General features: G+C 43.1%; 1 protein-coding gene across 22 annotated transcripts in view; it reads right to left on the bottom strand.

Annotated features, from left to right (window-relative positions):
• The window catches only part of MYT1L (myelin transcription factor 1 like), a 304,897-nt gene extending 293,013 nt beyond the window's left edge, over positions 1 to 11,884 (bottom strand). For 6 of the 22 annotated variants that reach the window (XM_064412032.1, XM_064412042.1, XM_064412038.1 and 3 more), the window contains exon 1: positions 5,186 to 5,358. The gene's annotated coding sequence lies outside the window, so the exon portion shown is untranslated. Of the gene's footprint in view, positions 1 to 4,588; positions 5,131 to 5,185; positions 5,361 to 11,690 lie in introns of those variants that run through there. The other 16 variants (XM_064412026.1, XM_064412034.1, XM_064412037.1 and 13 more) reach the window with 6 other exon arrangements.
• Positions 11,885 to 13,249: the final 1,365 nt, after the last annotated feature.

The raw sequence follows: 13,249 nt of genomic DNA, 5'->3' as shown, positions 1-13,249 counted from the left end.
GATGATTTGGGATACAAGCATCATAAAGTCACCCCAGGACATCCCCCAAAAAATCCTGAGTATTTGTTCATATGATATGACAGCCACGATGTATGCAAACAACTAATATGTGTTTATAACTATGTTATAAACATAGTTTCATATTCAAACATGGCCTTCTCCTCTTCGGACAACAGAGGAATTGCTAGTATCTCTGAAAATATTACTAGAATAAATCACTAGTGCTGAAGACTAATACACTGAATTCAACAGTCCTGGAGCAGGAGATGTGAAATAAAAGGATGAGCCACTGATTTACAGTATCACAAGAGGCCTGGGAAACCCCTTTCAATAGTATTCCTTATGTGAGAGAATGCCCTGCTGCAGCACTGAAGAAATACCAGAACATCTACTCCCTACAGTTTATCCTCAAAACAAACCTTGGAGATCTTTTGAGATCTTCTCTTTCTGCATTTTGACTATTTTATTTGAACTGAGGAACTGTTCAGAAAGTGACAAAGATGGACTAGGTTAAATGCTGTAACATGGTACTTATTCACACTACATTAGGCAGAGGAACACTAAAATTAGGCATAAAAATTTTATTCCCTTGGTAATATCCTCCAGTATTGGCTAGAGACAGGAGGAAAAAAAGGGGATTTCCCTTGGAAAAATAAGCAAGCTGTTGATACGAATTATAAATATTGCAGTATTACATCTGCAATAGTATCACTATTTCTATTTGGGGGGATGGGACATGAGGGAGACGACATCACCAGAAAGCCTGGAAAAAATGAGCCAGTCAGTGAGCAGTTTAAGTCTTTTTTGAATGGTAACTATACTCTCCACTATGTTCTGCCTATAAACAATATTATTAATAAAATAAGTCTTGAGAGAGTGAGGAGATGTTCCCTTTTGATTTTACTGGAGCCACATGAGAAATGTTTGGCCTGTCATTCTATAAAATGATATTACAAACCTGTTCCAAAGCTCAGTGCTCTCTTTTCTTAGGGGTCAGAAGCAGGATCATGCAAAGTAGGAACAAAACAGCAGCAGGATCATGCAAAGTAGAAACAAAACAGCAGCCTTTTTAAAACCCCTTATAATTTTTTTTTTATCAAATTGCTGCTTTGCCCTAATTCTCTTCACTACTGCACCAAGCAAGACGCGGCACTTGCCAGATTCAGACTGTACCATCTGAAGCCATACCAAGTGAACATATATTTGTTGTATATCATGCCCTTTTTAACCAACTTCCTGATAAAAAATGCCATGAAGACATAAGGTATGAGAAATGCAGACCTTTAATACTTCATAGAATAACAGACCCCAATGCTGGTTTGGTTGGAAATCTGTGACCTTACAGACATTTATGTGTTTGCCTGGTGCAGAACTATAATCAACTTAGTTATGATATACCTTCAAGAAACATAAAATTTATCCTGAAGGAAACTGTTTCCTGAAACCAACTGCCCAGATGCATTAGGCAGGTGGGAGTCTCAGCAAACCAAAGGGTCTACTGGCAGACACAACATTGATTTCCTATTGTTTACAACCTACCAGACAGTTCTATACTGACCTGATTTGAAGGTTCTCTCTGGGGCACCCTGCAGCCCTGGTTATTTCCACAACCAAGCTGGCCAGCTTCCTTACTTGGCGACTGTGTTCCACATCTGCAGCTTCAGTGCAAACATGCTGAACTAGTATATACACACTGAAAATCTGATCCGAGATCAGATTTTAAATCCGATCTAATAATAATGTTTACTGTTTTCATGACTAGAAGTATGATCCCTTTAAGGGATCAAAAATTCTATTGTGATTTTTGTCTGTTTCCACATTCAACTCCCCCTCCCCACACAAGATGTTTCCCCTTCATTTCAGTTTCATTACATTTTGCTTTTTTTTCCTCTATGGCTAAAATAGACAGAGTGATTCTAATCAAAGCAAAATACTGTGAAGGATTCTAAAGAGATAATCTTTGTCAACAAGCTATAAAAGCTTTGATTTTTTTCTCCTTGTGACTTTTTAATCTAGGATATGTGGAGAAGACAATGCTATTTGGTCTGCACCCAGTTTTACTCCATAGAAATCTGGCTGCACTTCTGTTAAAACACCATTGATAATCTTATTAGCATTTCTCATTATTTCTATTACAAGAAAGAAAAGGTCAGTAAGTAATCCACAGCCATAAAGTTTTCTGGTACTATACTATCAGGAACTTCAAATCTTTACTAAAAGTTGATCAACATGATGCAAACATTTATCAAGCTCAGACAAAGTGATATTAAACTCAGTATTTCCATGAGAATATACAGTGCTGTATACCTATTTAATATCAAAGTACTTTTCCACCACTGACTCTCTCAAAAAAACAATGACTGTTCTCAAAGTTGATCAAGAAATTATTCTAACACAGACAACTTTGTTTTATAAATATGCTTGTGCAATGCACTTAGAAACACCCATGCTCATTTCCCATGGAAATGCTAATGCATGGGAATTATATTTTCATTCTTTTAGAGTCCATATAAAAGCCTGACCAGCACAGAACAGTTTTCAAAACAGTTTCTTTTCTGCCATTCATATAGCAAAGTTTATATGCCTTGCTAATAGTCTGCCGCATATGTGTAGCATGTATGTGTATATAATCAAAATATTCCTTTGCATATCTTACTCATCTCCTCAACACAAAAAATAAATAAAATAGAAGAGAACATGAAAAACAGAAAACCTCAAAAACAGTCCTTAACAAATCTGGAGAAATCATATATCTCTGATTATACTGAAGTAGCTCCTCTTCTTTCTTAATTGTCTTTGTCTCCAAACACACAGTTGCTCAATTTTATAATATGTAACATCCAAGACTGTAGAGTAAAACAACAAAGTCATACTATGAACCAAGAACTACTACAATAAAACTGATGCCCTTTTTGAAAATGTGGGCATATAACTGGGAATTTTAATCTAAAACAAAGAAACCACTGCAAATGTTTAGCATTTAACTATTGCCCTTGTTTGTGAAAATGGGGAGGAAAGGGGGGGGAAGAGGGAGGAAGAACATTCACTCTCCAGAAAGTTCAAGCTGTAAAATACATACAAAATTGAATCTGCTATTAAGATCAGATTAAAATAGACCTAATTCTACATTTACTCATTGTAATAATTTACTCTTCTCTTTGTTTCACTTGATAAATCAATGTAGTTTTTAGAAAAATATAGTTACTTAGAAAGATCCTGGGTTTTTACATAGTCTTGCATCACTCTGTATTTCTAATGTTCAAAGTGTTGTGTTGCCATCTTAATTGTTTTTAAATGTCTCATATTGCAAACAAGTATAAATACATAGTCATCAGACGACACTACAGCAACCAAGTTTAATCTTATCATTCCAAACTTAATCAACCTTAATAAATCATATGGGGTACCTGCAAATTGACCAGCAAGGGTTAACAGTTTGTTCCAATATTTGGGGGGCTTTTTTGTTTGCAGAGTGACAGGACAAAGACTTTTATATGTTTGGAAATTTTTGAAAATAAACTATCACACGGAACTGAAATAGCAATTAAAAAAAAATAAAAAAAGGGAGAGAAAGGTAAAAACTAAACATCATTTGGAACTGTAGCTGTTGTTCTCCCCAGCAATATACTTAAAGGTAATAAAACCCCCACACCACTCAAATTACAGCAAATAATCTATTAAACTGTTCTACAATAGTCACAAGAACTATGTAAAGACAATTACCAGATAATAATTTCTACTTAACCACAACCTTAAATGCAGTTTCAAAATTAGGTCAGTTAAAATGAAAATCACCATTTTTAAGGAGGATAGGAATCATTAGAATTGAATAAAAATATTCCTAAATGAGTACACGAAGAAAAAAGCAAACATATCTAAATGTTCAAGTACCCCATATTTTATACACAGCATCAGAATTATATAAGAAATGCCTATCAATGGATCCTATGTTCGAGAAGTGGGATTCCAGTCTGACTCAGTATTTTTATGTGACAAAAAAAATATCTAATTCACAGATAGCTTGGTTTTTTTCTTTTTTCTTCTCTCAAAAAAGATGCCTTTATAAGGACACATATGTAGCGGAGATACATAGAGCTGAGAGAATCACTAGCAATTTGTCAATCTGCAACTTGGGCTTTAGCATTACTGTCGAGTTTGTGTTAAATAAGCATTTTTTCCCTTTCAACCAAGAAAATGCATACCACACCAATCAAAACTAATCACAGCAGGGCTTTCATTGAAACAGTAGTTGCTAATTTTACAGGTCTGCCCACATTGTTCTAGAAAATAGGAAGCAGAAATCTGACATTTCCAGCAGTCATTATTAAAACAACAATCCCTGAGAGCTCGATCCTGTTCTCACTGGAAGCAATGTCAAACTCCCCGTTGACTTCAGGGAGAGCAGGATCGGGCCCGAGCTGCTCAGCCTCCTCCAGCTCTGTGCACAGGAGTATGTGTTGTGGAGCTGGGGTGGAAGAAGTGCAAGCTATTCCTTTGTTAACTGCCCAAAGAGTTGAACTTTCCATCACTTTGTCAACAACAGCAAAGTGCCCTGCAAACAACAACGGTGATAAAAGGACATATTTACCTTGAAAGAACAGGAAAGGGAAAGCCGCAGAATTGCAAAACAAAGTAGTCCAAAGGAATTATCTATGCATGCAGTCCAAACGTGCACCTTCAAGTAGGCCACAGTCTGTCAAGCAGTCGTCTCAGCACCAGCCACCCTGCCTTCCATCTTACGAGATTCACCCAGAAAACTGACAAACCTGCTCCACGACAACAAAACTCTCCTAATGCTTTTGAACGCCCACCATTTGTTCTCCATTCATCCAATCAACTTTCCACTGCACATCTTCTCCTGCGACTGAGGCTCAGAGGCAGGATCCCTTCTCATCTGTATGCTAATTATTTTGCCACATGGACAAAAGTAATAATGCTTTCAGACAGGAAACCAACGGGCCTGAAGTCGAAGGCAGAAATTAATAAGTTTCCACCACTGAAGGCTGAGAAGGTGGGCATGCGTGCAGCTCTGTGGCTGATGGATCAGCTGTAACCTCCATTTAAGAGCAGCAGAGAGGCGACGGGCTGGAGGAAGCCTAGGCAGCGTAGCATGCATCAAGCCCTAGTTCCCCTAGAGACCACATTACTGCAGCAGAACAGCATCCGTAGCAGATTGCTGACTTACCCCGCCTGAGCCCGCATCCTTTAAGCAGCGCGGCGCGCCTCCATCCCGCCGGCCCCGCGGCGCGGTGCAGTGCCCGGCGCGGCCGCGCAGGCCCGGCCCCCGCGGCGCGGCGGGAGGCGGGCAGGGCTGGGGCCGCGCACCCCGGCCGGGCTCCCCGGCGGCGGGGGGCGCCGCGCCGGCGCTGTGTTCCACCCAATGGAGGGGAACGCCGAAACGCCGCAGCCGCCCGGGAGGGGAGACCGCTAAAAATACTCCCCTGCCGCTGTGCTGGCGTAAAATGGTGTCTCCGATAGAGAACTCCCCCCCACACCACCACCCCCCCCCCCCAAAAAAAAAAAAGTCTCAACAATTAGGTTTCTAAATGTATATTTTAAAGAAAATAACGAGCGAAACCATCGTTTTTTCTGCTGGGGTACCTCACCAGGGTTTCTAGTTAATTCTGCTGAAGCTTTGCTTATATTACCTGTTCACACCATCTTCTCCCTTTTGGAACAAAAGAAATTAACTATTTACAGAAGAAAAGATTAGCAGCCTTACACCATTAGCTACTTGCGCAGCTCAACTTTATGTGATCAAGACCCGAAACAGAAACCAGGGCTCGTATGCATAAAGGGCCAGCTTTGCATGTACCAACCCTTAACAGCGTTTCCCCTGCAATTTGACGTGGATTCTGTGGCTCTCGCTGCCTGCGCCTAGCCAGAGACCGCTTTAGTAAACGTGTCACAAAGACAATGACTGGGAAGAGGCACCTCCACCGCCTTCCACGGCTGTGCAGAGGCTTTCCTCCGGCCGTCACCCGCCCGGGGGCAGCGTCCCTAAAGGGCTCGCCCCCAGGCTGCCGGATGTCCCTGCGACGGGAGCGGCTTGGCAGCGGGGAGTCGCTTCGTTTAAACCCGTCCCCGAAATGTCATTTCGGTGGCAGCGTGACAGGCTGTGATCTTTACGCGGAGGCGGCGGCTCCCCCCTGCCTTGGCACGACTCCGCACGCCCCCGCGGGCTCAGCCCTGCCGTGTCCCGGCCCCTGCCCCGGGCACCGCCGCGCCTCCTGCCGGGTCCCGCCCGCCCTGCGCGTCCATCCCCGCAGGCAGGCTGTTCCGCACGGGAAGGACCCTGGCTAGCGCACGCACACAGCCTACACGCTCTCCCTGCACACACGCGCGCCTGCCGGTGTCGTTGCCCTCCTCGTTGCCATTGTGCTGCTGCAGCCTCCTCCTCCCCGCACCCCTCCCTCCCTTCTTCCCTCCCTCCCTCCCTGCCGCGGCTCGCCCTGCTCCGCGGTGCTCGGTGCGGGCAGCCCCGCGGCTGGCAGGGCACCGGGGGCAGCCCCTGCTGGCCGCGACACAAGCGGGGGAGTCTGACCCAAAAAGTCAGGAGGAACACCCTCCTCAAGCTTGCCCTGGGAGGTAATCCCTCCCGAGCCCGCTCTGCCTGACGTGTGAACACCAGACATGGTTGCTGTAGAGGTTGCCATTCCCTCCCCACCCAGCCTTGCCGGCCCCACGCTGCGCTCTGAGGGGAAGGCGAGTCTCCTCGTACCAGCCCTTCGCACCCAAAGCCGCCAGAGCAGCTCCGCGGCCGCGCTCCGATGGCAGGAGAGGGGCTATGGGGAGCGGGGGGGAAGTTTTTCACAGGGATTTAGGGGAAAGCCAGCCTGCTGGGGCAGGGACTAACAATAGCAGAGTCCTCACGACATCCACGCTTTTGGTGGAAAACGCAGTGTTTCCCTCAGAAAGCAAAGGGAAAAAAAAAAAGGGACTTACGTGTCTCTTCCCCCGCCCCGCACGCCCCCCCCCCCCCCCTCCACGCCATCTCCACCTCGCTCGTGGTTTGGGTTTTTGTTTGGGTTTCTTTTCCTTATTTTTTTTCTGTCATCTCTGATTACATCTCCCTTCACTCGCAGGGCTCCCCCGAGACCGAGGCGCGGAGCCCTCGGGAGCGGCCGGGCCGCAGGTGCGGACGGGGAGCGCGGAGGGCAGCGCGCAGCGCGGGGGCGGGAGGGGGGAGCCGGGCTGCCGGGAGAAAAGCCTCCTCGTAGCGGGGAGGGAGATCTACCACGTTTGTGTCGTAGCAAGGGCATGTCAGTTTGGGTTTTTTCCACACAAATCAGCGTAGCCTGAGAAGCACACATGCACACGTGGCGATTAAAGGGCCCCCCTGTAAGTGTATAGGGTATCTACACCCCTACAGATGAATCTCAGCATTTCTAACATCAGGTTTACATGCAGAACCTTTGGATAATGGTATTTGCATTTGAAAAATCAAGTCTTCTTCCTAGCTAGCCTTAATAGGATAGTGAAGCCAACTATGTGGTACATGTATCACGGCAGGTGTTGTCAAACTTTTGGAAGGTGATTTATATGGGAAAAAAACCCTCATCATCTTGTCCAGCCTTTGTGGTGGCACAAAGAAAAGAGCCAGTGCTTCTCCCACTGAGAACAAAAACAGTATTTTCTCTAATCAGGACAAAATGTACATAAATCTTTGTGCTGGTGAGTGTTAGGGGGGGTGGGGGAGGCCAATGCATAACTTAGAAGCATTTGCAAAAAAAACAAAACAAAACAAACCAACACCCCACCCCCCCCCCCCCAAAAAAAAAAAAACAACCAGTCTGGAAAGAAATTTGGGAGACTCGTTATTCATTGGCCTAATTATCCTCCATAAGATACTAGGGTATCTAGGGTTTAATGGTGTGGGTTGGATTCTCCCTCCCCCAGCCTGTGTCTCGTCAGTGTGCATTATCCATGGGGAAAAGGAGATGCAGGTCATGTTTAAGCAGCGTTAATGAGAGCACAGTATTTTTCCTGCAGGTTAAGTTGGCCAGGTTAGCAAACTTCAGGTAAAATATGCTTGAAAACCTTCAGTTTCTTTTACTTTTTGGCTAGTTGCAGTTTCTAGTGAGTCTTGAAACATTAGACAAACACAGAAAACAGAATTCAAGCATCAGACGAACCCACTACTGTCAATAAGGGAGTACAATTTCAGCTTGACAGGAGTATTACAAGAATATACCCGCTAACGAGCAGCCTTAATTGGCTTGCATATTGTGGCTGTCACTGTTAAAACCTGTTCCTATGCAATCCTATTTTATACATCCTTTAAACATATAGTTCTCTAAAGCTGTTAAGGAGACAATACTTTACTCACTGGGCTTTTGATTTTGGGTGAAAAAGAAATGAGAAGAAAAGGAAACAAAAAAAATAGGAAATCCTATTAAGAATCAGTAACTGAGAAACTATGCAAAAGTCATAGTAGAAAATAGCAACTGACTTTTTTGGGTTAAGTGCACTTTCTCAGTTTTGAACATAAATTGTTATTTATCCATAGATTGCTGCAGATGTTTCACTGACATTTACTACACTCGAATCCTTTAAAATGTAGCATGTTCTTTAACAGATCACCCCTTTATTTCAGCAGGACACTTTTTCTTAAAAGTATTTTGAATTTAGTGGTTTGCAGGAGTTCACTGCTTGTCCTGGCAAATCCTTCACACACTAGAGTTTAATGTGTGGCTTCAGTTTTTCCATTACAGGGTCATGCTCATAAAGAATACAAATGAAAGAGAAGATGGTAAAAAAAAAAAGTTACTACGCATGTGCAATTGGCTGTTATTAAATGATAACAATGTATCTTCTAGATAATAAAAGTAAAAATACCAAATAGGGCAGTGCCCCAGTGCTACATAAAGTGACTGACTTTAAGGAAGTTATTCCTAGTCTGATTTAAAATTGTCTAACCTGAGAACTTGAATATAAAATAGTGTTGCAACTGAAGACTGCAAAAGTCATTTATATGTATAAGGAGACCTTAGAAAGATCTTCCAGATCAATTTTAAATCAATAAAATGCTTCCTATTGTCAAACTCTGTAAAATGGGCATTTGCAGAGCAGTTGCAGGAAAGACCCTGGGCACAATAGTGTTGGTGAGGGCAAACATAATTTTTGAGGCGATGAGCAGATAAATGAAAACATTAAGCTCAACAAAGCACTTTTTACTAGGATGAAAAAGTCTGGCTAAGTACGGCAACACCTGAAATGTCCCTCACCTTCTGTGAGCTAAATTGCACTGCTGCAAAGAAGTGCTGTTTAAACTCCACAGCCCCATGGATCGATCCCAGAAAACAGAATGCAGACGAAGACAGCTCTTGGAAGAGAGGAAGAATTTAAATGCATTGAAATTAAGAGACTGGCGCTTTACCACAGCCATCTTCCCGCCACCTAATTAGAAGGCATGAAGCCTCTTCTGCCTTTACCTCCGGGAGCAGTCGCTGGGCACGGGGCCGGTGAGCGCAGACAGCTCCCGGGGCGGACAGCTCCCGGAGAGCCGGACAGCTCCCGGTGAGCCGGACAGCTCCCGGTGAGCCGGACAGCTCCCGGAGAGTCGGACAGCTCCCGGAGAGTCGGACAGCTCCCGGAGAGCCGGACAGCTCCCGGTGCTGAAGGAACCGCACCGACGCGCCGAGGGGGGCGGCGAGGGCTGGGGCTGAATGGCGCTGTCTGCAGAACAATGGCAGCCAACTCCAAATCCTGCTATAATCACATTAATGAGATTAATCAGTGAATTAGCAGCAGTCAAATGTCAGGGTGGCGGGGAGGAATCCAACCAAGCTCGGTAATTAACTTTTGGGGGGCAGGGAAAGGGAATTGACTGTGTTATCTGTTAGGCTTTTCCCGAAGTTTAGCAGGTTTGATTCACCAGCCTTGGGAAGATGCTGACAATTCAAGTGGAGGGGGGAGGTGAGGATAAGACGGAGACCTCAACCTTTGTGTGCTACAAGACAGTCTGCTAATGCACAGTATCCCATTACTTCCAGCTGAAGTCCATTGAGGAAACCAGCACCGTTTCAGACACCCTCCACTCCCTGTAGCTGCCAGAGCTGCACTGGGCTGAGCTCAGAGTGTGAAACTAGTTCTGTGAGCTAACTTCCACCACAGATCCCAATAGGCATGATAAATATGGCGGATGCCAAAAAAGTATTAAATCTTACTCCTTTTTAAAAATGTACAAGGAAGATACTCTTTCTGAAATCAGAGTGATAGGAAAAAAGAGTTCCCTTCAAACAACTATCACAACAAATTAATGCTAGGTCTGTTGCAGAGCATAATCTAAACCAAACAAAACTAGGAAATTAATCAAGTAATTTAGGGTAAGTTATTTAATGTAGACAAGTCAGAGATCTAGTCTCTAGCTGCCCTCAATAGAAGTAAAACTTCTTACCACCTGAAATCCAGCACCGTGACCATTTCTCCATAGCAAGTGTGAAATATTAAAAAAATATTCCCCATATATAAACAAAATGCATGTATTTATTTGCAAGAAAGAGAGTACTGCATTTCTCCTTTTCTACCTTTAAAGGAGTATCGTCAACGAGGCAAAGAATTTATCGTATAAAAAGCCTACATTTATCCCCACGTTACTTCTTCAGAAAACAAATTAAGGTTTAAAGAAAACTCTTCTGCCTAGATGAGGCTGTGCACATTGGTCAGAACTCAGAAGAAAATGCCATGCTTCTGTTCCACTGAGTTTAATCTTTGTTAGTGACAATTAAAAGAAACAAACCCGTGTAACACCTCTTCCATAAGACACTAGGTAGTTTCTCTTTTACTGACATAAGTTGTTTTCCTTTATACTGTTTGTCTACATTTTAGCACTAAATTAATAGGATTAACAGATCTACACTAAATGTACATGGACTACTTATCACAACTATTTTAAAATTGAAATAAATACTGTGATGTTTTCAGAGAGTTAACTGAATTAACCACTCCTTATTTACAAAGCTTCTTTTCTTTAAAGAAAATGTATTACAGATATGAAACATTTAAGATAGTGTTGTTTCAAAAATGGTACTCTTATACAAGTGTTTCCCTTAAAAGTACAAATCCATTGTTTTCAAAAGTCATTTTAGTGCAAAATACAGTATCTTACGTTCTTTTATTTAATTGCATTCGGCTGTCATTGAGCATTCCAATCTGTGAAGCTTCTGTCTCAGGTTCTCCATATCAAACAAGTACTGTCCACATGCAGCAAGTTTATATAAACAACAACATGCTTAATGCATGCAACATTATGCAGTCATATACTAAACACATTCTTTAGGATTTTTTTATCAGCTATTCTACAGCCCAATACAATTTCAGCTGCACAGCAGTATTGCCAGAAGAACTTGAAAAGAGCAAACAATGGACATTTAAGTACAAGCTACAGAATGACTACAAAAATCATAATAATCTTCCCAGTTAGCTGCAAGAATCAACCCCCACCCTGCACAAAACACAGCCCACACCTGCACTGTTAACCATTTGCAAGTTAAACATAAGCAAGACATTTCAGCATGGTTAAGAAACGCCCTGGCTTACTACAACTTTGAAAGGATGAGGAGTAAGAAGCATACCACAGAGACCCAGAAAAGGCTGCTTTTTTCTTCATTGAACACAGAAAAGATACCCCATGTTCCAGGGAATTAAAAAAAAAAAAGATATATGTATATATATTAAAATACACCCACCAACACTGAGTAAAAAAAAACAGGGGGGGCTTCAAGAAGACTGCAGGGAAAAAGCTCTCACTCTCTTTAGTGTGCAGAAGCTTAGGGGGAAAAAATGTCGCCCTGGCAGGAATGACAAATGCAGTAGGATAGGCTAGCAGGCCTGAGGGATCTGTTTTACTTCCACATACATCCTCTAATGCACGCACTCCCACTCATCCTCTCGAGATGCCTTTTTTTTTTCCTCCACTTTTTTTTTTTTCCACCAGCTCCAAATCCCCGGCATATGACCTTCTGTTAAATAGATAAAAAAAAAATTTGCTTATCAGTCATGCAAATGAGGCTGAATTCATTTTCCACAACAGATGGCCTCATAGATAATGATGATGGAAGAGAGAAAATTGAATGTCTCTCACAAGGTGGTCATGGCAACCGAGAGCAGAATAATATCAATAATAAGCTCACTGCATAATAAGGTTGTCAATCCCACAAATCAAAGTCTCTAGCTAAATCAGGTATCCCACCCCCCGCTAGTTATCAGGTAAATAGAGAAATAGAGAGCATCCTTTTTCTTTTTAAACAAGACACTGGAAAGAAATTGTAGCTCCAGAGCTTCCAGGGTAAGAGGGGAAGGAAGGAGCAGGAGAGATTTTTCTCCAATAACTGTGTTTTATTTAATGATTCTGGGAGGGGGTGTTGGATATATACTCCTTTTTTCCCTTTTTTAGTTTTTCAGACATATTATTACTTCTACAGAGAGATTTTTGCTTGGGGTTTTTTGTTTGTTTGGTTGTTGTTTGTTTGGGGGGTTTTTTGGTGGGTTTTTTTTGGGTTTTTGTTTTGTTTTTTTTTTTTTTTTGAAGGGGAGTACTGGTTTGTTTTTTTAATAGTGAGGCTGGTATTTTGAACTCTATCTGCTGTTGAAGCCTTGCCTCCCCTCCCTGTGTCTGATGTGGAGTGCTGCATTGATGCAATAGCAGCTCGCCTCAGGCTTTCACCTTGGCTCCCAGGGGGCCATCCCGCAAAATGAATCAGCAGCCATCCTGAGCAGACTGATTAAAATGAAAATGGCAAGGCACATGTCTGGGCGGAACTAGAGCTGAGCTGCGCTGCACTGCCTGTCTGGCAAGCATGCTCAATATAGCTTTTGCTAATAATGGCTTACCGCCTTTCGGGTTTTTAAAGGTATTACCGTCGACCCTTCCCCCACCTCCTAAACAGATAAGGGTGCTGGGGGCTTCCCCCCCTTCGCTGTATACTGCTCACGGCTAAAGTTTGCCAGACTGACATGCAGCGATTGCGAAAAGACACACTTGCTTTGCAAGGATTTGCTTCACAGATGTGCTGAAATACCAAGAAAACATATTAACATGCAGCTATAAATTATTCCCAGATATTAGCTGAGAAAGAAACCTCAGATGAAGAGGAAAGCTCAGCTACTACCAGACACACCATTTTCACACACACCACACCACCCCCCAGCCCTGTTTTTTACACCTCAGCTTGCATTGGCACCTTGTGCATTATGCATCACGAGAAAATGACTGCCAGTAAACGCAGAGCAGCTTCCTGGAGCTCTC

This window comes from Passer domesticus, chromosome 3, assembly GCF_036417665.1.
Source record: "Passer domesticus isolate bPasDom1 chromosome 3, bPasDom1.hap1, whole genome shotgun sequence".
In the NCBI taxonomy this organism is placed as follows: Eukaryota; Metazoa; Chordata; class Aves; order Passeriformes; family Passeridae; genus Passer; species Passer domesticus.
Note: the sequence above shows the minus strand (reverse complement) of the source record. Positions and strands in the feature narration are given on the sequence as shown.